At 40.0% G+C, this 25,971-nt stretch overlaps 1 long non-coding RNA gene across 2 annotated transcripts in view; it reads right to left on the bottom strand.

Moving 5' to 3' along the window:
* The window catches only part of LOC139076184 (uncharacterized), a 55,226-nt gene that overhangs the window by 2,821 nt on the left and 26,434 nt on the right, over positions 1-25,971 (bottom strand). Inside the window, exons 2-3 of one of the 2 annotated variants that reach the window (XR_011527528.1) lie at positions 9,623-10,150; positions 5,718-5,815 (exon numbers count right to left, since the gene is read on the bottom strand). This is a non-coding gene — a long non-coding RNA (uncharacterized lncRNA). The remainder of the gene's footprint in view (positions 1-5,717; positions 5,816-9,622; positions 10,151-25,971) is intronic. The other variant, XR_011527529.1, reaches the window with a different exon arrangement.

Below are 25,971 nucleotides of genomic sequence, written 5' to 3'. Positions count from 1 at the left end.
ATGGAATTTCTTCATTAGCTCTCAATGACCATCTCTCTTACCGGAGTTGTAGGCTGCAGATCTATATTTGTATTACTTTAAACATTTTGCAATTCTGTTATTGTTTAAAGATGTAAGAGGTAATTGGGGTGTGAATCTAATTATCTCCATCATCGCTTGACAAATGAGTTACCCACACAGTTGAAAGGGCTAAATTCTCTCATTGGTTTGGCAAATATTTATTAATCTACTCTTAAATGTCAGGCTTTATGCTAGGGGACACAGCAGTGACCCAGACAGAGACAAACTACCCCACAAATAAATATACAATTACAAATTGTGATAAGAATTCTAAGAGAGCTTAACAGGCAGACTATATCAGTCAGGCTCCAATGTACGAAATAGAAACAACTCCGCTTGCATGGTAGGTATTTAAAGAAGGACATAGATTAATACAAGGAATGGTGTGTTTGTAAAAATCATTGGAAGGGCTGAAAGAGCAGTTTAATCCTGGGTCTTCAGGAGTATCTCTCAGAACAGTGCAGAGCTATCCCACCAGGGAAGCCACCACAATGGAGCTTTGTCAGAATGTAGAGTTCACTGCCACCCACATAGATCCCCTATTGAAACTGCCTCTGAACACTCAGGAAGCTATTGACTGGATACCCAAGGCAGTGATTCATGATTTAGGAAGCCAGATCAAGATGCTCCCGTGACCACTAATGCCACTGTACCCTCTACTTCTTCATTGTCAGGAATCTGAAACCTGAGACAATCCAGAGAAACCTCATGTTTTCATGACGGTGCTTGCCAGTAGAAACTGTCAGGTGGAAGCCAATCAGTATCCAGAACCTTAGCTGCAAGGGAATTGGCAATGCACTTAGCACCATTCTATCTTCTCCAAGTACAAGGAAAATAGAATAGTCATTGAGTGAGTCAATCTATAGTGTCCAGCACAAGATACTGATTTAGTTTGGAGCCTGGAGAAAGTTTCTTTGAGGAAGCAACATTTCAGCTGAGACATGAAAAATGAGCAAGAGGAAGGCAGTCGAAGAAGTGAGAAATGTTCCACATAGAAGGAATAACATGAGAGAAGGCCTAATGCTAGGAAGGCCCTTGGTGTGTTGGAGGAGCTGGGTGGCAATGTTGGGGATGAGAATGAATTAGAAGGGGAGCGGTACATGGCTGGAGAGGTTGTAAAGTGCTGGGCATGTAAGAAGTTCTTGATCACATTAAAGATTTAGGATTTTACTCTAACTGCAATGGAAGCCATTGGACCATTTAAATAGGGGAAGAAATCAATCTGCTTTGTATTTACAAAGGTTCCTCTAGCAGATGTGCAGAAAGTGTTCAGAGCTGGCAGGAGTAGAAATGGGGCTAGTGCAATAGGCTTAGTGAGGAGACAGTAATTTACATGCTGATGTTGTCAGTGGAGGTGATAGAAGCGGAATATTAGGAATTACATTTTGGAGGCAAAGCTGACTGGACTAGATGTTGGGTTGGTTGAAGCAGAAGTAATGGAAAAGGGGAAAAGAATGCAAACATGACTCGTAAGTTTCTCATCTGAACAGCTGGAGGGGAGGTTCATACTACTTAGTGAAATGGGTAAGATGGGTAGAGCATCTTTGAGGAAATATCAATGTCAGTGTTGGACATAGTAGGTTTGAGATGCCTCTGAAACATCCAACAGTAGATTTCTAGCATTTTTAGAAATGCATGCATGCCTAGAGAATGGTTGGTAGGAAAATGCAGGTGAAACTTGGGGGAGGCCAGGCTAAATAAAAGATATAAACTAAAAGAATCAGTGTAGCAAAGACTATACATTAATCTATCCCAAAAGGAGAAAAAAACCCTAAAGATAGTATAGAAATTACTGCCCACATAATAGCAGCTGTAATAGTCCTTGCTTTTCTTCTTGTCTCTTTGTTCTCTTCCTTCTCCTTCTCTTTTTTCCTTCCTCCTTTTCCTCTTCTTTTTGCTGCTTTCATTCTCCTTCAGCGGTTCTTATTACATTAATCTTCAGGCTGTTACTGTTATTTTGAGCACAACCTCAACCTATATGTCAGAGCTTCAGTGAAAAGAATGATTCAAAGATTTTAAATTGTGCTAATTCTCTGAAGGGTTGTTATGTCAGGTAAGAGTTGCATTAGTAAATTTTCATTTTTTTCTGATTTGAGGGATAAGTGAGGGAAAGAACTCAGACAAGATATTATGTAGATTTTCCCCCCTGTATTCTTTGGGGCAAGCCAACGCCTTGTTTACAAAGTGCAGAAATAGTAACAGCAATGTTTGGAGGGAGGTAGACATGAGCTGATCTTGTATACAGGACTTTTTTGGGAAAATGAGTCAACGAAGTAGAGAGTTAGAAAGTTGGAAGGGGGATAAAAGCCAAATTAAAACACAGTCCACATCCAAAATTGCTCCTCCATACATCTGGCAAAGTATTGACTGTCAGCTGGGAGCTCAACTGGGACTGAGGGCAAGGGCTTTGGCTCCTCTATGTGGTTGGGCTTCCTCACAAGATGGTGGCTGAGTTCCAAGAACAAGCATTCTAAGACACCCAAGTAGAAGCTGCATTTCTTTTTATGACCTCATTGCAGAAGTATCATTTCTGCCATAGTCAGAAGTGTACCCAGATTCAAGGCAAAGGAACAAAGACCTCACCTCTCAATGGAAGGAGTTTTAAAGCATCACTGAAAGAAGATCATAGAAGATGGGAAATATTGTTATGGTATTTTGGAAAATGCAATTTGCCATACTATCCAAAAATAGGGTGATTTTTCTATTTATGCAAATCTTCTGGTGTATCTCTCTGTAGATTTTTAGATTTTATTTGTAGAGACTGGGCACCTTTTAAATAGATGATTCTAATACGTTGTCTCATTTGATGCTGTGGTAATTGGAACTTTTCCTTCAATTATATTTCCTGAGTAGTTATTGTTTGTACAGAAAAGCTGTGATATTTGTGTGTTAATTTTGTAGCCATTCACATTAGTAAATGTCCCGGGGAAGTATTAATTTAAAACACCCCTCAATTACCAGGTCATAATTTGTTTGTCATCAATTTTGATTGTCACATGATGAAGTTTCAACATTCTAGTCAAGCCCAAAAGATGATAGAAATGAAGCATCTTTCTTTCATCATATCATTCACCAAAACAATCTGTGATTCAAACTTTGTAAATCCTCCTTGTAAAAATATCTTCTGTGTTGTGACAGAAGAAGTCATTCAGCTTACGAACTTTTCTTTGTGCTTGTGCTGTTCAAGTTCTCTGTTTTACAAAATGTATAGCAGAATTTGAAGCTGCCTGACTTATTTTAATGCAGTTGTAAGACTAGATTGTAGAATGTTGCTGAAGCTCTATTTGAGCAATTTCCATGGATGAAGACCTTTTCAGAATTAGAGGACAGTTTGGGACTCAACTTGCAGAACTATGTTAGTTCAAAAAACTGTAGTTTACTGAACAAAGTCAACCTGAAATGATAGCACTACTCAATCTACAAAGAAGGAAGGGTGACAGATTCTAAATGAGCAAACAAAGCAAATGGCAATTCTTATTCTATGCTATTAAAGAACTCTGAGGTCAATGAAATTACACATATTGAAGGACTACGGAGCTACTTATTGAAAATAAAAATCACAATTTCAAAAGAGATTCCCTTATTTTTAAAATGTATCAACAAATACAATTATGGCTGCCTTTGGAGTGCAAGCTTCAGGATGTTTCTGAACATGCTTTGGTTCTGTGGTTAGCACTTATGACTAACTTGCTATATATGCATTACTTACTTATCGTGTTTATTACTGGCTCCCATTGAAAAATATTGGCTCAATGATTATGGCGATTTTCATCTGATTTTTTAAATGCCATTTCTCTAGTACCTAGAAAATACCCAGTGTCTAGGAGGGGCTCAATATATATATATTTATTGAATGAATAATTGAATAAACCAATGTGAAATTTAGTATCAAGAAGAGCTAATTGAACTGAGAGTGAAGTATACACAAAAGGGCACATTATCTGTGGTTCTTTGGATTTGAGCATGTGAATCTTAAACTTTTACTTCTACTAGATTCTGTGAAGGAACATTTTCTTTCACAAAATGAATTGAAGCTGAGTCACTATTAGTTGTATAAACCTTGATTTAGAATTGAGGCCTCTTGTTGGAAAAAAAAAGACTGGCAAGAAATAGACCAACATTGACATTGTATCTCTGGATGGTACATGAAAAACAGGCACATGGAAAGATGTTCAACATCACTAATTATCAGGAAAATGCAAATCAAAACTACAATGAGATATCATCTCACGCCCATCAGAATGGCTATAATTAATAAGAAAGGAAACAATAAGTGTGAGAGAGGATGTGGAGCAAAGGGAACTCTCATACACTGCGGGTGGGAGTGCAAACTGCTGCAGCCACTATGGAAAACAGTATGGCGATTCCTCGAAAAATGAAGAATAGAACTCCCATGTGATCCAGCTATTCCACTGCTGGCTACTTATCCAAAGACCATGAAAATACAAATGTGTAAAGAGACATGCACTCCTATGTTCATTGCAGCATTATTCACAAAGCCAAGACTTGGAAGCAACCTAGGTGCCCATCAAGAGATGAATGGATAAAGAAGATGTAGTATATATACACAATGGAATACTACTAAGCCATAAAAAATGATGAAATCTGGCCATTTGTGACAACATGGATAGACCTTGAGGGTGTTATGCTAAGTGAAATAAGTCAGAGGGAGAAAGTCAAATACCATATGATCTCACTCATAAATAGAAGATAAAAACAACAACAAACAAACACACAGAGGCAGAGTTTGTATTGGGGATTACCAGAGGGGAAGCGGGGAGGTAGGAGGGCAAAAGGGGTGATTAGACACATGTGTGTGGTGAAGACTTTGGGTGGTGGACATGATATAATCTACACAGAAATCGAAATATAATGATGTACGCCCAAACTTTATGTAATGTTATAAACCAATGTTACTGCAAGAAAACACACACACACGCACAAACAACAAAGAAAAGAAATACACCAACACTGACAGTGTATCTCTGGATGGTAAGATTAAAAGTGATTTTTTTATACTTCTTTTTTCTTTTGTGTATTTAAAAAAATTTCAACAATAAAGATGAATTACTCGTAGAAGGAAAAAAAAGAAAACTAAACAAAGTAGAAAACTATTGTGTTATCAAATTTGTTAAAAACCAGTATTTTACTAATTATATCAGAAGATATGAGTTAGAAGTACAAGATCTACGACTGCACACTTTGGTAAAATAAAATTAATTAAACTACATATTTCCCCTGATTTTGGGTAAGACTACTGAAAACACATATCTTGAATAAATGACATACTCACCTTCTCCATTATTATTAATACAGGATTCATGGCATCCCATCCACAGATATATTTCTGGCCACAAGTCCAGTTACTGAAATAGCTTTGATTATAAGATTTTTAAGGTATCTGTGACTCTCCCATTCTCTGCCACCCCAAATTGAGCTCTAATACCTATGTCATAGGATTGCAAAAACCAAATAGGATAATACACGAAAAGGCACTCTCTAAATTATAAAGCCCCATATATGTTTGATAATATTATTTATTAATTATCAACAAATTGGTTAGGAGAACACCTCCCAGGACCTGGTCTAGTTCATTCAGCCTCCCATGTGGGCGGCCATTTTCAACCTGGTGGGAGCAGGATGGGACATTTACTTACCCAAGATAAATGGAATAAGGTAATCCCTTCGGAGTCTCCTTCCTCTGCTGTGAAGTATCCGTCCATAGGGCTCAGTTTAAATAGTCAAGGTTCCAGACCTGTAATGTATACCAGAGTCTGTGCCAAGGGGGTCAAACCTGATGGAAAGATTTTCTGTGGACCAGCCCCAGCATGGTCTGAGGGAGGCATTTCCTTACAAAGCCACTAACTTGAGACAACCCTCAGCTAAGAGGATCAGAACAAGATTTGCTTCTTCTAGAATGACACTAGTTGGAATTCAGGACAGAAGCTTCCCCCCACCCCCCACAAATTATCAAGATCATGGAGATCCACGGCACATTCAGTAGTCTGTCCATACTGTGTGGCCTCATATTAATAAGACAGTGGAAGCTGGGGGTGTTCCAGCATCAAAAATATATATTATCTTTTGTTATCAAAATATTTATTTTTATTAATATAAACTATTACTTATTATTATTGTATTATTACCAGTATTTATCTCTGTTACAGGTGATTTTTATTTACCCTTTATTTTTGCTTATATTTTTCAATTTTCCATGTAATGTTTGCATAATAGAAAAGTGAAAAATTAAAACAAGTTACTTTTAAAACATTTAGAAAATACAGGCAAATGAAAGGGAGAAGACTAAAATGACTTGTAATACTGCTACCCAGAGGTAAGCACTGGTAACATTTTGGGATGCAAACTTCCAGTATATAGAATTCCTTAACTAAAAGTGGGATTGTACTCTACATATCTTATTTATCCTGTTCTTCTGCTTGTAAAAAAAATTTAAAAATTCCATATGAATAAATGTTCTTCAGACATAACATTTCAAAAACTGCTTATCCTGAGGTTTCTCATGCATATTAGTTAGTCAGTAGAATGCATCCCCTCTCTGGCCAGAAGTGTACCAGTGCCCAGTGTCCTCCCCACTCCAGTGCTGGCTTTCCCAACATTGGTGATGATAATAGTTAGAAAATCTTGGTCAGTAGTGGAATCGCGTTACTACTTTAATTGACAGTTCTCTAATTACCAATAGGGTTGATCATTTTCCCCGTAAAAGATTCACGGGACAATTGCCTTTGCCAGGATCATTTTAAAATTCTGTAGCAGTAAAGCAGTGGAAGTGGCATCTGCATGGGTGTAAGAAGTGTTCATATGTAAATATTTAATATTCAAACCACAATATCTCTAGGATCAGTTCCTTTAGCACATGGATACTCACTAAATCCCTCTTCTTTGGTCATTAACAAATATTTATTGATGGTCTACTGTATGCTCAGCCCTGTTCTGGGGCTGGTGATACAAGGGCAAAATTGGCAAGGTCTCTGGTGCATACCTTCTAGTGGGGAGAAAGAGAACAATGTGTGAGAATGTCAGGCAGAACCCAGAACAGAGTATGGGGGTTACAGAATGATGGAGGGGAAGGGGAGGTGCTTTATATTATAGGGGGATCAGGGAAGACCACCTTGATGTGATAATATTTGAGTAGAGACCTAGATGAAGCAAGGAGTGAGTGAGCCACGCAGATGTCTGTGGAAAAGTGTTCCAGATAGAGGGACCAGAAAGTGCAAAGTGTCTGAGGCAGGAGTGTGTGTGTCTTGATGGAGGACTGGCTGGAGCAGAATGACAGATGGGGCCTGTGGTACAAAGTAAGATCAGAGAGGTGGAGGGGCAGGGTCATGTAGAGGTTTGTAGGCCCTGGCCAGGAAGGACTTCAGATTCATTCAGAAGGAGCTGAGAGAGGAGGCAGAGAGATCAGTAGGAAACTCTTGCAATGGTCCAGCAGAGCATATGTAGATATGAGCCATTCCCCCCAGATAGCCCATGTTCTGCTCTGCCAACATGAGGCCTTTGCCCTTCTCCAGTAGCAGCCAATCCCTCCACTTCTGAGGCCAGATCGGGGGTAGAGGTGGGGGGAGTGTGTTATGAGGTTTCTTGGGTGCTAAAGAATCTGTGACAGGCAATCAAAATATCTAAGAGTGACAAGGCAGGATCAGTGGGTGTCACCCTCAGATGTCAATTTGACAACCTTTGGTCTAGCACTTATGGGGTCGAGAAGAACATGCTGGTAACTCTAGAGAAAAAGCAAAGTAGAGGCACCAGAAACCTCAGTAAAATGCCTAAAACAGGAGTGGCAGACACAAATGCGTCATGTGTACCAAATCACTCCATATTTAATCTCCACATGAGGTACCTGGAAATCTATAAATGACAGCAAGAAGCAGCTTGACAGGCTGCTGTATGTTTCACTTGCCAGTTACAAACTAGTTGGAAGCTTTTCTCATATCTGAAATGCCACTTTTGGATACAAACACTAAGCAAAGTGGGTTCAAAGTCCCAAGTGCAGCCATCTTCTCACAAACCAGATCAATGAGCTATCAGGCAGGAAGGGCTAGGAGGAAAGAGGACCACAGGGGCAGCACCAACTGCCTTCAGGGCCTAACCCAGTGACCCCACTTGAAGAGCATCCCAGAAGAACTTCACAGAGATACCAAAGATACAGGGATTCATGAGGGGCTAGATTTCCCACGGGTGACATGGTGGTCATTGTCCCAGGCTCTCATTTAGGGAGAACATTCAGTAGAATCTCCCTTCACTGTCCAGGCATCTTGAATAAGGCCCACCTTTTCCAGGAAACCCTCCTGACCATCTCAGCTCAAGCTCATTTCCCTCTCTGTCCTTTGTGGACCTCTGAATAGCACTATTTATTTAGCACTTAATTGTTTTGAATGTAATCTTCATGAGGCCAATGACCGTTTGGCTCACTCCTACACTCGCAGTGTGGGAAATTGTGTGTGGAACACAGTAGGCACTCAATTAACAGTTATTAAGTAGATGAATTTTAAATTCTTTTATACATTCTCCTAATCTTAGTGAGGATAAGATCAGATCTTATTTCCTCTCATTTTTGTCCTTTCCCTTTTTCTCTTCCATATTTCTGGAGCAGACACCGTCAGCGGCTTGCCCGTATGACCTTGGCCCACTCGGAGGTCTGCGACAGACAGTTCCTGTCCACAGCAGTGCTTCTGGCGGCTCTCTGCCATAGGAGAGTGCTCCGTCCCCGGGGTCTGGAAGGTCTCCAAAGAGTTAAATCAGCCTGGGTGATCCTCTAGCAATGATGGATGGGAACCAGTAGATAAGTCCAGATTCCTTGTTTCTTGCTGAAATTATTCTGAGGTGCATGCTACAGTTTCTCAGAAGCCTCCAGGGGATTGAGCCCAGTTGCTCACAGTGCTTATCCACCCCTTTATCCTTTACAGCTTTCCTACCTTCCCTCTCCCAGGTCATCAATTTCTACCTCTATTTCCTGGGACCACCTCCTAAATCCTAAATAAACTACCTACATCGACATCGTTATTTCAGGGGCTGCTTTTGGGGGAACTCTGACTAAGACAATTACCTACAGTGCTTAGAAAAACCATGCATATGGGATTCCTGAGAAGACCGCATGAGACAATGCAAGTAAGGCATCTAGCACAGTGCCTGGCCTGCTCTAAAGGTTCAGCTCTGTTAGCCATTATTGTTGTTGTCAGTGTTGAGGGTACTCATAAAATTCTTGTACATTGTTAATCTTTGAGGTGGAATTTTGAGGAGGAATCGAGGCAGAGACCAAAGGGCAGCCACGACAACAACAATAACGGTGGTGATATATGAGGAAGAACAGGGGCAAAGATCAACGATAAAGCCAGTGAAAATGGTGTTAACCTGTGTGGTACCAATTGCATAGGAAACATCCGAGGTGTTAACCTGTGTGGTACCAACTGTATAGGAAGCAAGACTTCATCTTGGGGCTAATGAATACAGCTTCCCACATTTTCAAGAGAATTGATGTAGGCCTCATAGGCAGCCAGAATAAGGATATTTATAATCTGATGGCAAAGGTCCTATTGGGACAAACCTGAAGGGAAAGGCTTGAAATTTGGCTCCCTTTGAAGACAGGCAGATTCTGTAGGTCAAAGTTCGGGAGAAGCCAAGTGGTCCAGTCTCTGGAGAGTGTGGGCAGAGAAGTGAAAAGCAAAAGGAGTAGGCGGAGCTAGAATCCTGGAGATCAGAGAAGCAAGAAAAATTAAACTTGGGAGAGTTCTGCACCCGCAGGAGCAGCATTTAAATCTTTGCTTTGTTTGACACAGTCTGTTAAACGCTATGTGAGTGGCACTTGTGTTAACTGTCTCTGAAAGAGGTCAGATCCCACGGGGGATTTTGGCATTTACTGTAAGCAGTGGCAGACCATCGGGATTGCACCATGATATCAACAAAGGTAAATGGTGCTTGTGATTTTTCAGGAGTAGGGCTTGTGCCCAACAGTATCTGATCCTGTAGCAGGGTCAAGACTGGAAGCTCCTTCAAGGCACAAACAGTGGCCTGTTCACTTTCGGAGTCCCAGTGCCTCTTGTTGTGTCTGGCACAGACTGGTCAATGAACATATCTGGAAAGAGGGAAAAGAAAAACAAAACCAGTGACGTGAAGGTAGGAAGGGAGAGGAAAGAACAAATTAGTGAATCCTCCATAAATGATGCTGCCTGGGTTGGCTGTGTGGGGGCCAGGGGCACCAGCACGGCCACTTTCTCCTCCACCCTACTGGCTGGGACAAAAACAGACCAGAGGTCCTCACTGATGTGGTTTCTTGCTAAACCACTATTATGATTTACAGCTTACCCTGACCCAGTGCAGGCTGTTTTCTCATCTGCTTTTTATGAAAGATGTGATTGTACATTTGTAGGGAGGATATGAGGTAGGATGGGAAAGGAAAATGCTGATATTCTTGCCAGTATGGAAAGGAGGCCAATGATCAAATTGATCAAATCATAAAGCACTGACAGATGGAGGACAAGCAGCTAGGGGCAGCTGGAAAGCCCGACTGAGAGTTTGGAGTCATTCCGATTCCTAGGAAGAGACAGCCTCCCATTCACCTTGGTCCCTGGGATTCCAAGTGTATCTTAGGGGTGACTGGAGCTCATAAAGTAGTCTCTTATTTTCTCAGTGAGATACTGTTGGTGAAAGTGCAGACACCCATGTGTTAAAAAAGTTACAAAGGGTTATCAGTTATCCGTTGATTCTTGGCATGACTAATTTCCTTATGAAATTTAACCGAAAGCTTCTGTCTCCTGTTTGGTGTCCCATCTGAACTGGTGGCAAGGGGAAAAAAGTGGTTCCCACACTGCCTTGACCCCTACAAAAGTTCATGGGCATAAACAGAAACTAAAACCAGTGATGTTCACCTCACATTCATCAACTAAGGAGAGGTGTGGGCTGGGAGCATCACGGCTTCCCTGAGCTTCAGCATCTTCCTCTGTGAAATGAGGCGCTTAGATGAGACGATTTTTGAGGCCTCATCTCAGTCGGCTATTCTGTGGTTCTGAATGTCTGGTTAAGACACTAATTAGGTGTAAGAGACTATGGGAGATTATGTAGTTACGCCTTTTGCTCCTTGCAAGAGGGAGGTTTTGAAAAGTTTTGTGTCGTCTCTTTCTGAATGATTCTAATTGTAGTACCTGTGGTAAGTGAGCAATGAAATTATTTGTCAATTAACTTTTCTTATGATCCTTTAGCTGCACAGTCATTTTCATTCTCTTTTAAAATTTTTGTTCATAGGATCATGTTAAAGAAAGATCTATCCCACTCAAAGATTATATAAATATTCTCCTGTGGAATTTTTCTATTAGTTTTCTGATTTACTTTAAACATCGAAATCTTTAATGCACCTGAAATTTATTTTGGCAAATGGTGTGAGTCATGGAATGTAACTATTTTTCCCCCCAAATTGACCCACTATTTCTTGGCTATTGGATTCCCCGCTGATTTAAATGTCACTTTTATTTTATGCTAAATTCTCATAAAAGCATGAGTCTATTAAAGAGTTCTCTCCTCTGTTCCATTCCCCTGGTTATCTATTCTTGCATCAATGCAGCATTTTAAATACTGATTTTTTTACGGTGGAGTTTGTAGCAGATAATGTCAGTGCTCCTCCCAGATCCCCTTGGATCCATTTTTACTGTTTGTTCCAGAGAATTTTGGAGAGAGGGGTTTGTGAGTTTCAGCTTTCTTCATCCTGCACCTTCAGCTCTTTTTGGGAGAGTTGCCTTCAGCTCCCTTTGTCTTCACCAAGGGAAATCCAGGGCTGCTCCTTCCCTTGCAGTTAACCAATGACTGACAACTGTGTGTATATGAAAACCCACTTCTCTTGCCTTGTAGAAGGCATAGAGATGACTGTGAGGCTTAACTTACACACCACAGACCCCCAATCTGATCAGCTGGAAGGTCCTTTCCTCAGGACTTTACACTCTGCCAGGCCTCCTCCCCTTCCCTGTACTGCTCCCTCACTCCCTTTCAGGTTTTCCCTGGAAGCCCTTCATCCAAAACAAAATTCTCATCTCAGGGTCTGCTTTTGGGAAACTCAATCTAAGGCAGGGCCTCTTTCATCATCCAGGCAGATCATTCCACCAACTGAGAGGAACCATCCCCACCAGCCACCCACAGAATTGAGAAAGCTATCAATATGGCATCCGTTACCACTTCCAGTCAGAAGGGCTTTCAGACACTGAGTTAAATTAAGTATAGTCTAAGCTCTTGGTGATGTCTTTCTGTCAATACAATGAATGATGGCTTTACAATTCCTAAAGAACATAAAGCTTTTAATTTTTCCGGAATTATCCAGCAGATCCTGGAAATAATGTTTCTGATAGTCAGTTGGCATCATTTATGATAACTAAGATGGTATTTGATCGTCTTTAAACTTTCAACTTAAAAAAAAGAGCAACATATGCACTTGGTAATAAATTAAACAGAAGAGTAGAAAATGAAGAATGTCTTTGTGTATTCTTTCTGAAATTTTTAGACTTATTTAAGATTTAATCATTCATTAATTATTTATTGCTTATTATACATCAAGCACTCTTTACTGAACCCCTGTCTCTCTCTAAATTAGTCCTACTGTAAAATTATTTTTACTTGTCTTTTTCAACTTAATATATTATGCACATTTTTCCATTTCAGTTCATGAAAATTTTTCCTCATTTGGTTTGATGGTCGCATATGGGTGCACCATAATTATGTTCAATCTGTTCTATAATATTTATTCCCATAGTGAGGTTTACCCTTGTTTCACTAGGTTCAAAATTATGACAAATTCTTTAAAGCAAATTTTTCCCTTCCTAACTTTGTTAATTTGATTCATCTCTTTTTTAGCTGAATTTTGTCATCAAATAGATTTTGCACATTTGAAAAGTTCTGTATCTTGCTTTAATTTTGAATGACAACATTGTTACGGAGAATTCTGAAGGCAGCTCAATTTTTCTTTTATATCCCATCACTTGAGTTAATGCATGCATTCATGACCATTAAAAATATGTATAAATGACAAGTAGTCTGTGTTTCTCTCTCTCCCCCACCTACTGATTCTTTTTTTTTCTTTTCATGTTAAACTTCTTGCCTCTGATTGATGTACAGATTTACGTCTTCCATTATTTTGGGAATAACTTCTATAAATATTCTTTTCAATTCCATTATTTCAACTTATGTTCTTGTTTTTATATAGCAAATTATATGTATGTTTAATCATTGTGTTCTATCTTCCACACCTATTGTCTCCAATCTTCTTAATAGTTTTTAACCTCCGTCATTTTTTCTGCCTTATCCTTGATGATTTAAATGCTCTCCTCCATGACTGGCACTTGGTTTTTGACTAAATCAGTTTCTTTCATTGATGCTTCCAATGATGTTGTTTTGGTTCTCAATGGGTTTTCTTAGAGTTTAGGAGATGTGTAAATCACTGAGAAGTGTAAATCATGTTTTCAAAGCATGATATGAAGTTGTACCTTGTCCAAGTGCCAATGGAGAAGGAAAAACAAGTAAAAGGTATACATGGTACATATATACCATCATGTATATACACATACCTTGTCTTTTCTTTTGCCTTTGTTCAGTTTATTAGATTAGATTTTTGGTGTATGATCTGGCTTTCCTCTACCATTATATCTTAGAAGTTGTTAACTTTTGTTCTTGATTAAAGAAACATTATTAGCAAAGATTTTCCTCTGGGATGTCTTGTCCTTGTCTAAAAATGTCACCTTTAGCAGCATCGTACATGGGCCATCAGTCTCAATTATAGATCCATTTTGGAATACCAACAAAGCAAAAACTGGGGTTCTATTCCAGAGTTCCTGAAGAATGAACTAAGAGCAGTTTTAAATGTTGTAAATCATTGTTTAAAACTTACAATGGTGAGTTAAATAAATTCAGATGGTTTTGTATCCAATTCTGCATTGTTCGGGTTTATTACTACCTGTGGTGAACAAATGGCACTCATTGATAAATCTGACAAAAATCGGCAAATAAAACCAATTAAAAATACCATGTAAGAACTTGTTCACCATCGAAAACCTTAAAACTAATTCCATTTCTGTTTTTCAATAGCAATCATCAAAGATAATTAAGATTGTATTTATGACGACAATGAACTTTCAGCATTTTGTATGAGAAATGATCTGTTAAGACTGTCACCAGGGATGAAGATTTCAAAGCTTTAGTTACGTACTTAGAAGTTTCCAATGCAGTTGTTATTATTGCTGTAGTGATGAGAATCAAGATCCCAAACAACATTCCCGCGTTTTCCTCCTGGGCACCATCTTCATCGTTTTATTCCTTGTCACCCTCCAGGCCAAAGGGGTCTACCATCTTTCATTACATGTGACTAATTTTCTTTTGCATATCAGGTTTTCCAACAAGATTGAATTGGAGGTTATTTTTGAGGGGATTTTTAATATTTGCAAGTGATATTTCCATAGATTAATAGCAATCTGACTTTTAAAAAGTTTTAAAGAAATCTTAGCTAGATCTCCACACTTCACCTCCTCTTAACCTTTTCCACTTTGCAAATGCCTATGTAAAAAACTAAATTGTGAGAAACTCCTACTAGCAACCCACGTATTTTCCCTCCAAATGGGCTTCTCATCTTTTGAGGCAGTTTTTCACATGGTTTTGGCTTTCACACTTTTGGTCATCTGTCATGTTCTGTTTATTAGAATAGATGGAGATTTAGTTCTGTCTTTCCAAAGCATGTAAAATGGAGAGGGTAAAATACAAGGCTTTGCTTGAGAGAAACGAGGGAGTTGGAATGAAGTCTTAGACATAGAGAAGAACTTGAAATTTGAAACTGGTTTCTCTTAGACTGTCTAGACCTCTTTGATGAGTCAGTATTTTTTTGTTAGGGTAGGGATCTCTGCAGGAACCAATGCTGTGTCCGTGAGAAGGATCTACCTTATCTTGACTCTCTGGGGACAGATCATCCAAAGTCCAGTGTGGTACCTTTAATTTATCTACGTCTTAGTGTGAACTTCATGAAGATTCATGTCATCAAAACTCTCTAGGACTGAGTTTTCTCCAAGTTGTACACTGTGTAACATCTAAAATGGGAGACAGAATCCTACCACTCCTACTCCCAGTTCACACAGAGCATCCTGTAACGTTGAGTGCTCGGGGGCCAGAATATGAACGGCAGCAGAAAATTCATATTCGGCAGACAGATGGTAGCCCAGGTTGGGCAGTGCTGCCCAGAACTGTGGCCAATGGGGGCCATGGAACCCAACAGAAGAGGCAGCGGTCCCTTGTGGGCATGATGGTGCTAAGCAGGAGAGGAGTTGGGAAAAAGGCAGACTGTAGATGTCATATAGTAACTGAGCTCATGTGAGAATTCTCTTAGGTTTACATTAACACAGGGAAGGGATTTCATAGGGACCTGCAATATGTATTAGCAGAGCTCTTAGGAAGGGAAACGGGGAGAAAGAACCAGCAAACATTTGTTACCATATCTTCTGAGAATATCATTTTATAAGATAACACATTTAATATACCTATCTCTACTGTTAGTGAAAATGTAGTGATGTAAGGGGAAAGTTGATGGAATAGTGTGTAGAGATATTGGTAGTTATCTTTATAGTAAAAATTTTGTCACCCAACTTATGGATAATTCATATTCTCAACATAAAGATAACAATGAAAGAATTTTACACTCCTGTGGAACGCTTACTTTTTCAAAGTCTTCCCCATATATGCTTCTCACTCACAACATTCCAACAAGGTTGACAGAGCATGCATTATTTCCTTTTTGACATGAGCAAATGGAGCCTCAGAGGACATGGAAGTATTTCCAAGAGTGGTACAACTGAAAACTAAAGGGACTAACACTTAAACCCAAGTCTTCTAACTCTGATATCACTGCTCTTTCTACCCAATCATGCTCATTATAACAGTTTTTCATAACAAAACAGCTTGCATTAATTTTTATAAAAGTAGATGAAATGTAACACTAGGCTAAACTAATTTCTGTAATCTTCTGTAATCTGTAGTCTGAATGATGACACTTTGTAGTAATGCACTACCCAATTTGCAAAGCACTTTCAAATTTTAAATAACCTTAAGAAATTAACAGGGAAGTTATTACTACCTGTACCGGACATAAAAGGAAACTGAAGGACAAGGAAGTCAAATGATAGGCCTAAAATCTTCTGGTTCCCTGTAAGTTCATCACTAGAACAGAGAGCTTCTTAAAACTCTTCCCACCATTACATGTCATCATTATAAACATAGTTGTGGCCACACTTATACATTTATTGTTACATTTTTAACTCATCATTTTTCTCCCTTCACGTGTTCACATACTGTCCTGTGTTCTCTTTCTAAGGTATTTGTGGTCAACCCTGAACCAAAGTTGCTTCGTCTGTAATTGAATAGTTCATTGACTTTCATAGAACCAAAATGAGATCATCTCTACAAACCACAGGTAGATTCCCCTCTTTACCTCCCTCCCAATCTCAGCCTTCTTTTAAAAAGAGCAAGAAGGTTGTCAAAATTGCCACCTTTTAAATTGGCAGTGTATTAGAAAAACAAAAAGAAGAAATACTTTGAAAATAATTGAGGTGTGTGGATGTCAGAGTTGTTGCCTGCTGTGCTACAGGCACAGGTGTTAACGATCTGCCTGAGATTGACTCTTGGTATCTGCTGGCCTCCTCAAGACAGCCACTGGGCTTGTACCTTCATCAAAGAGACACAATGAGACGTTTACTGATCCTGGGAATAAAGAGAAAAATGGCCTTCTTTTCTTCCTTCCTATAGTAGGCAGGAAGAGCTGCCATTTAAATTGTTTTGAAGTCAACTGGGAGAAACTGCCTCCAACACTGTGTCTGTGGTGCATCCTCCTAGAACCCTGTGTCCTTTCCCCTTTAGTATCAAAAATCAGAGTGCTCTTCTTGGATCTCAATCACCGAAAGAGGCTTTTCCAAAAGGGAATAATTAACTAACAAACTCTTGATTGAAGAGAAGTATTTTGTAAAGTAATTAAAGGGGATATTTTAAACATTTTTTCCACTTTTCTATGTTTACCTCTCCACGCAGAAACTCAATGTGATTCAAAGATTAGCTAAAACTCTGCGAAGAAATGGGAGAAGTTAAAACCATTATTGTGCTGATGACTTGGCCATAGGCTCAGAGAGCCTTTAAACGTGTAGAGGCTTAATCCTCCAAATAGTGAAATGGGAATATGGAGAGGATAGAAGTAACCTGGAGATGATAATTAAGATGTGAAAGCTCTTTGCACACTCATCGAGCCACTATCCTCCTTTCAGTTTCAAGAAGAGCCTCAAGGTATGTAGCACCTGCCCCTTCAAGGAGTGGCTTTCCAGTGTTGAGAATACACAGAGGGACATTTTAAAGTTAGGTGGTATTTATTTCTAATGGCATCTCTTCTTTTTATTTGTACTTGGGAAGTAGTTAGGCTACAGGGGAGTAATAAATAGGACCACTTAACTGAAATGATCAAATAAAAGATTTTTCCACAAAATAATTGCAGATATGACTCTTAGGTCAGTCATGACCATTTTGATTGACCAGAACACCAGTTATTACTGCCATCCCCATTCCCCAACATTTTTCAATCCTAAAAATCCGTAGCACTTCAAAGAATCCCACCTGCCACTCAGACTCTTATTGGTTACTGAGAAATAGTTTGGTGTATAATTAAATATGACATAAAATATGAACATTTTAGTAAGATAGCAGGATAAGAAACAAGGAAATGAATGAACGGTAACATAGTATAGCTATTAGAGGTGACCACTGGACTCTCAATCCTGATTCCACCACTTTCCAGCTATGTGATCTTGGGCAGTTTCCTCCAGTTACCACATCTTACAAGTGGAGATAAGAACTATACCTATCTCATTGGGTTATTGTGAAGATTAAATAAAAGAATGTCTATAAAATTCTTAGCACAGTGTCTGGTAAACAATATGTGCTCAATAAAATATATATGCTATTATTATGAGTAGCTCTACCATTCTCCTAGACTATAAGGCCCAAATCTCCAAATTCCAAACTTATCTTTTATCACTTCTTTTCTTTTGCTACAGTCCCCACTCAACAGCCAATCATAGTTAAATAGTTTAAATGCCATGTTCCCAATCCTCCCCATCACACTTCATCTCCTTTTTGAATGTCTCCTCTGAAATGCCGCTCATCATGTCCCTCCTCCTAGGCTACAGAAGTATTTTCTAATTGCTTCTGGTATCCTTTCTCCTTTGTCTCACCTACTCCATACATTACTGCCAGCTACACCTCTGAACACATCATTCCTTCAAAAGATTTGTGATCAATTTTTTAATCTCCTCATTATTTCCGTGTTTAAGATCTGCTCTTGTATGACCTTGTGATAGATTTGGTTGTTGGTCCCAATTCTTCACTTCCCTGTAATAGGGTCATACATCCATACATTAGCCTTATGCCTTCGCTATGCCCTTCCACTGCAGGTGGAGTATACTTCCCTATCCCATGCGACTTGGAGCAAAGGTCTTACATATATTTTTCATAGTTTGGCTCTTATGTTCTGGATCTGATATGAGAAGACATGTCCTGGCCTCCTGCTGCCCCTGTAACCTTGGCCCCAGAATGAACACACATGAAGACCTGAGCTCGACACATAGCCTGGATCCAAGCCACCTGATGCATAGTAATCAGAGTGACCTAGCTAGGCCCAGTTTATTTATTTATTTATTTATTTATTTATTTAGGAAGATTAGCCCTGAGCTAACTCCTGCCAGTCCTCCTCTTTTTTTTGCTGAGGAAGCCTGGCCCTGACCTAACATCCATGCCCATCTTCCTCTACTTTATACATGGGACGCCTACCACAGCATGGCTTGCCAAGCGGTGCCATGTCCGCACCCAGGATCTGAACGGGCAAACCCCTGGCCGCCGAGAAGCAGAACGTGTGAATTTAACCGCTGCACCACCAGGCCGGTCCTGCTAGGCCCAGTTTAGATCAGCCAAACTTCAGCTGACTCGCAGAATCATGAGCGTGAGAATAGATGCTTGTTGATGTGTACCACTGAATTTTGGGGTGGTTTACACTACATCATTATTGTGGTGATATCTGACTAGCACAAACCAAGTACTTTTCCAGCTTTACATCTGACTAGTCTTGTGAATGTGCTACAGTCCAGCTAATTATGATAACGATGGTCTTTGAAATGCCCTTGGCTTTTCTATCTTTGGTATCCTGGTCCTTCTTTCTGTCTTCATTGGCACTGGGCTAAATAATCATGGATGACCTGTTTGTAATCCTCTCGAATCTCAAGGTAGGCTGCCATGTCATTCGTGGTCTTGAATTTTTTAGTTTACCTTTTCATATATGTATAGTTTGATTCCATAACCAGAGAGATGGACCTTGCCTTTTGCTAAGGGGTTAATTTTTACTAAGAGGCTCTATGTTTAGAACTCTGATTGGTATTTTATAGGTAGTGTCCATCTATGAGGTAGCGAGCATTTTCTCCATGTTATAGAAGGGGAAGATGACACTTGGAGAAGTTATATACCCTGTTCAAAATATAAACAGTAGAGGTGGGGCTGAAATCCAGTTTTATTCTGTCTCTCAGTACCATGCTTTTTGGCTATACCATCTTATCTTTCACACCTCACAAAATTAATAAGTAATTGATTAATTGAACAGGCAAGTAACATGAACAATAGTGTGTTTTAAGTGTGAAGAATCTAGAACATAAAGTGCCATATCTTCGTGATTTTATCAAAGAAAGATTATTTACAAATTCAGATTACAAACCTCAAATAGCTCATGCCTCCCTCTCTTGGGACCTGCTGTGAATATTGCCAATGTTTGTTTCTTTAGGTTCTATAGAATTCAGAAGGAAACCACAGAACCACCACCCCAGGATAGCAGAGAGAGTCTGACCTAAGCTCACAAAAGCCAAAAGTAGCAGGGTTGGAGTCGAAAACTTGGCTTGACACTTTGTCTCCAACTCACACCCTGGCACCTTCAGGCTTTGTCTTTTTTTAACAGCAGAGTGCCAGCCTCGAATTTTTAAACCTTAACTCTGAATTTCTTGACTCCATGTGTTTAAGATAGACTTTGCATGTTACTATTTTGAAGTAGCTGTTTGTCAGAGCTGAAGAGGAGGGAGGGAATCAAAGAAGTTTAAAGGGAGGTGCTTGTCTCAAGAATTAAAGCTGCTGAGCTACCAAATTCAAGCGAAGTTTCTCTTGATTCTGACAAGCTGAACAGCCTCACTCTAAATCAGGGTTTCTCAACTTTGGTACTATTGACATGTGGGGCCAGAAAATTCTTTGGGGGGTGGGGGCTATCCTGTGTGTTATAGGATATGTAGCAGCATTCTAGTCTCCATTCATCAGATGCGAGTAGTACCCCTTCCCCAGTTGTGATAAGAAAAATGTCTACAGATATTGCCAAATGTCCCTTGTGCACAAAATCACCCAGATTGAGAACCAATGCTCTAAACAAATAAATGAGAGTGAGATCGTTATAGACTTTTAAATTCAGACAGAAAAGAAACGTAAAGGGATGACAGATGAACTTAGCTAGAAAAACTATCCCAGTAGCAATTAGATGAAATAATAGGGGGGATTTTACTTTTTAAAAACACCTTATTTATCAGTATTATATACATTTTAGGAAAGAAAAAGTCAGAGAGAGGAGCCAATCAAAGCACAGACTAGTAAAGCAAGCTGTGTAGAGATACCCAGTAAATTAACCGTAGAGACTAAGCTAAACTTGCTTCTCTCTTTTAGCAGGTGGATATATTGTTACAGGGCCTTGGCAGACTGAGGGCAAAAGTTTCCTTCTTGATATTGAGGTTTCATGTCCTCAGAGCCAGAAAACTTGGGAACCCTACGATTTTTAAGCTACTACATTTTGACCTCCCCTCTTGCTTCCGGGACTCTGCTTTGCGTCTTACTACGTGAGGTAGGCACGACTGTTTTTATTTTATGGTTATGAGTCTGAGGCATAGAGGGGGATCGCTTGCCGAAATTTACGAGGACCGAGCCAGGAATTAACCCCATGTCTGTCTGGCTCCCAAGCCTGGGTTCTTCGATCACTAGTGTGTCTACATCCCACAGCTAGGAGAAAACCTTGGGTTCCATTGAGCTTCACGAAGTAATCATCACATTTGTTGTCTCATTTCCCATTTAACCCAGAGCTGGTTTATCTTCTGATGCCTCTGCCTGTGGCTGATCAGGCAGGGCATTCAAGGAGATTGTCTGTTGCCACATAGGATGAGCTCACAGAAGTCTCTGGCTCAAATATTGTGTGATTCTGTGATTCTAATTAAAGCCATCCAGAAAAAGGAGGAAAGCCATGTCATTATTTATACTGAGCTGGCAGGAACTATTGGGAAGGAAGCGCTCAAGCTGTACAGAAAAGTGGCTTCAGTGTTTCTGGAAGGAATTCCATATTAGTGTAGTAGGACAGGATAGGATGGGGGGATATCTTGTACAACTTTCTTGTGATGGGCCCAGCAGATAAGGAGACCCTCTATTGGGGAATACTTGGGGGCCTAAGGGGTCAGAAAAACACAGTATGTCACAAAGAGGGGCTGACTTTTGAACTTCTGAAATTTTGCTAAGATAGTTATACTCCTTGGACTCAAGCTAAACTTATGCATTATTCATTATTAATAAAATGCTAGTAGATTTGTAATAGCCCAGGCATTACTGATGGTGAGTTTCATTTTAAGTTACCATAGCTTTTCCCAAGAGTGTGTTTTGTAAGGATGAGAAAGTTGTTCAAGGTAAGTGGACATTGGTTTGGGTGGTGATATGAATCCTACCCAGAGTGCACAGAGCAGGAGAAGGATATAAGACAGTTGGACACATTCTAATTTCACTTCTTTACCCATTTATTCAATGCATTTATTGTGGATCGACTGTGGGCTGAGTACCGTGCTAGGTGTTGGGGTTGTAGTGATGAGCAACACAGCGGGGGAAATAATGTCTTTCAAATAAACATATAATTAAATTTATAATGAATCATTGTGATAAAGACCCTGCAGGGAATACAGGGACATTTCACAGGGCTATCTGGCTTGTCCAAGAATTTGGGAAACGATTCTCTGAGGATGGAAAGTTTGAACCAAGATCTGAAGGATTGTAAAGTAGCTAGGCAAGGAGCACTTAGTGTTAGAGGCAAAGATCTTGTGCAAAAATTCTGGAGCAAGGAGAAACTTTGGTATTTGGAGGAACTGAAAGCTGGCTAGCGAGGCTGGAACTCAGGGCAAGAACAAAAGTGGTAGGAGGTGATACTGAAGAAATGGGAAGGGGTCAGATCAGATTAATGGTTTTGTTCTTTTTCCTAAAAGGAATGTGACTGACATATTCAGATTTGTCTTCTACAAAGACCTCTAATTGCTCTGCAGAGAAGAGTTTGGTTGAGAGCGGAGTTGACACTTGAGGAAGCTATTACAGTAGTCCTGACAATATTATTAGGGTGGTAGCAGAGAAGGAGAGAAACAGATAGACTGAAGAGATACTGAAGAGGATGAGCCAGTCTTCAGGCCTTGGACCCAGCTGGAATCCCAGGCTTTTGGGTGATTATGATACCAAATTATATGATATATGTTTGCTGTGATCACTAGATATTACACTTGGGCATCATGTTCTCTAGGTCTTTCGTTTTATAGATAAGGAAACTGAGGTCTGAAAGGTGAAGTGACTTGCTCAAGGTCACATGATAGGGACCTCACCAGGACTAGAACCCAGGTACACAAGACCGGACTGCTGGGGTTACTCAAGGGACCAAGATCAATGTGCACAGATTCCTTATAGCCATGGAAATGTATTGTTAGATGACATGGGAAGTGGAAAGAGATATCACCCTGAACCCCATTTCTGGCACATGGTAGGCTTTCTATGAGTACACGACTAACTTAAGTGCCTTTGCTTACCCCTAACCCGTCCCTATATGTTAGGCTGAAGAGTTTGGTCATGACTATCCTTCATGATCAACTGATGTAGGAGAACTTTGAAATGTATGTAGGATGGGAAGTAGGTGGGTGATGTGCAGGGATAGATTTAGTTTTAGCCTGATAAGACCTGAGTGTTGGTTCATAAGAAACAGAGAGCGAAGAAGGAATTTGGATTTCTTAAGTACATTAAATGGAGGATCGATTAAGAACTGGAGAAACATACTTTGGTTAATTTGGGCAAAAACAAAATAAAATAGAATAAAACAAAAACACAGCAACCAACAACAAACAAATGAAAAACCTTCAACCAACCAAACCACAGACAAAACAAACAACAACAAAAGAGAAAATTATTAGGCTATTGGCCATTCAGAGAAGCAACAAGAAGGAGGTTGGAGAACTGGGTGTGGGGGGGCACAGGGATAAGCTGGCTATGTAGGCCGGGAAGCAGGAACTACCACAATGTTCTCTCACTAGATACAATCTGGACAGGACTTTTCTGCTGGGCTAACTATAATTGCAACAGGGTCAGTCTCTGTCTCCTTGCTCAAGATGTATATTTCAAGAGGGAACGTCTGATTGGCCTGGCTCAAGCCATGTGCCTCCCTTTTGGCTAGAAGAGGATGTGATCCCTGAACACAGTACCTCTAGCGAATATTCAAATGGGAAGAAGTAGTTACAATAAAGGAAGTAGGGTTGCTATTAAGAAGGGTACATAGATCCTAGGCAACCAAAAGCAAATGTACACTTACAAGTGTTATCGGAAGAATGATTCTCACAGTGAGATTTACTTTCAGGCATATCGTTTCTTCGTAAGCCACAAGGAAAGACCCTCCTTCCTTCTTTCTCCCTAACCTGTTTCCCCACCCCAACTCTCTAGCATCTGCAGGCCCTATGATCACAGATGGTCCCTACCTGCTGCAGGTCAACAGAAACTGGGTGGAGGAGAAAAGCCATCAGCTTCAAGTGGACACCAAGTCTGAGTGGTTTAGGACTTAGGTATAAGGACACAAAGATAGAAGGATGTGAGTGTCAGGGAGTGGTTGGGCAGATACGTGGGTTGCATAAACATTAAAGACAGCAGAAAGTGAAAAGAGAAAAGTGAATATTAGGGAATGGAGGAGGTCCATAGGGCACCTCTGTGGGCCCAGGGACTGTCATTAAGTCTCCTATTCTATCCAACGGACCAGGAAGGTGAAATGCTACCCATAATGAGACTGCAGCCCCTCTGACCGTGTATGGTTTTGAAACATAACCTGAATCTCAATGAAGAGCTGCTTAAAATTTTCTTGGGGGCCAATGTTTCTTGAAAAGACTGCAAAAGCAGCCTCCCTACCATGCAGATTCCATAAGCATCCAGTAAACAATGTTCACTGTCGATCAAATGAGTTGAGCGATGTCTTTCCTACTGCTTTGTTGCTAGTGGCTTTACCACCTAGAACGAACCTAGAATCACTTGAGGGCCTTTTTAATATATCAATGCCTGGGCCCCAGTTGCACAGATTCGTGCTTAATTGGTCTAGGTTTGGGCCTGAGCATTTTTTTTTTAATTTTTATTTTTTTCGGATGTACATCATATTTTGAATTCTGTATACATTACATCATGTTCACCATCCAAACACTAATTATAGTGCATCCCCTCACATGTGACCCTAATCACCCCTTTTGCCCTCCCTCCTTCCCCAATGGTAACCGCCAGTCCAATCTCCAATGCGATGTGTTTTTTTTTTGTCGTTTTTATCTTCTACTTATGAGTGAGATCATATGGTATTTGACTTTCTCCCTCGACTTATTTCACTCAGCATAATACCCTCAAGGTCCATCCATTTTGTCACAAATGGCCGGATTTCGTCATTTCTTATGGCTGAGTAGTAGTCCATTGTGTATAAATACCACATCTTCTTTATCCATTCATCCCTTGATGGGCACTTAGGTTGCTTCCACATCTTGGCTATTGTGTATAATGCCGCAATGAACATAGGGGTGAGAGTATCTTTATGCCTTTGTGTTTTGAAGTTCTTTGGATAAATACCCAGCAGTGAAATAGCTGGATCATATGGTAGATCTATCCTTAATTTTCTGAGGATACTCCATACTGCTTTCCATAGTGGCTGCACCAGTTTGCACTGCCACCAGCAGTGAACAAGGGTTCCCTTCTCTCCACACCCTCTCCAACATTTGTTGTTTCCTGTCTTGTTAATTATAGCCATTCTGACCGGAGTGAGGTGATACCTCATTGTAGTTTTGATTTGCATTTCCCTGATAGCTAATGATGTTGAGCATCTTTTCATATGCCTGTTGGCCATCTGTATATCTTCTGTGGAGAAATCTCTGTTCAGATCTTTTGCAAATTTTCTAATCGGATTGTTGGTTTTTTTTTGTTGAGCTGTATGAGTTCTTTGTGTATTTTGGATATCAATCCCTTATCTGATACGTGGTTTGCAAATATCTTCTCCCACTTGTTAGGTTGTCATTTCGTTTTGTTGATGGTTTCCTTTGCTGTGCAGAAACTTTTCAGTTTGATGTAGTCCCATTTGTTCATTTTTTCTTTTGTTTCCCTTGCCCGGTCAGACATGGGACTTGAAAATATGCTGCTCAGACCAATGTCATAGAGCGTACTGCCTATGTTTTCTTCTAGAAGTCTCATGGTTTTGGGTCTTACATTCAAGTCTTTAATCCATTTTGAGTTGATTTTTGTGCGTGGTATAAGGGAATGGTCTACTTTCATTCTTTTGCATGTGGCTGTCCAGTTTTCCCAACACCATTTATTGAAGAGACTTTCCTTTCTCCATCATATGCTCTTGGCTCCCTTGTTGAATATTAGCTGTCCATAAATGTGTGGGTTTACTTCTGGGCTCTCAATTTTGTTCCATTGATCTGTGTGTCTGTTTTTGTGCCAGTACCATGCTGTTTTGGTTATTATGGCTCAAAAAATTGAAGAGGAGGGGAGACTTCCTAACTCCTTCTATGAAGCAAACATTATCCT

The sequence above is a fragment of the Equus przewalskii genome, chromosome 15 (assembly GCF_037783145.1).
Source record: "Equus przewalskii isolate Varuska chromosome 15, EquPr2, whole genome shotgun sequence".
Taxonomy (NCBI): Eukaryota; Metazoa; Chordata; class Mammalia; order Perissodactyla; family Equidae; genus Equus; species Equus przewalskii.
The sequence above is the reverse complement of the archived record's forward strand: the minus strand, read 5'-3'. Positions and strand labels throughout refer to the sequence as shown.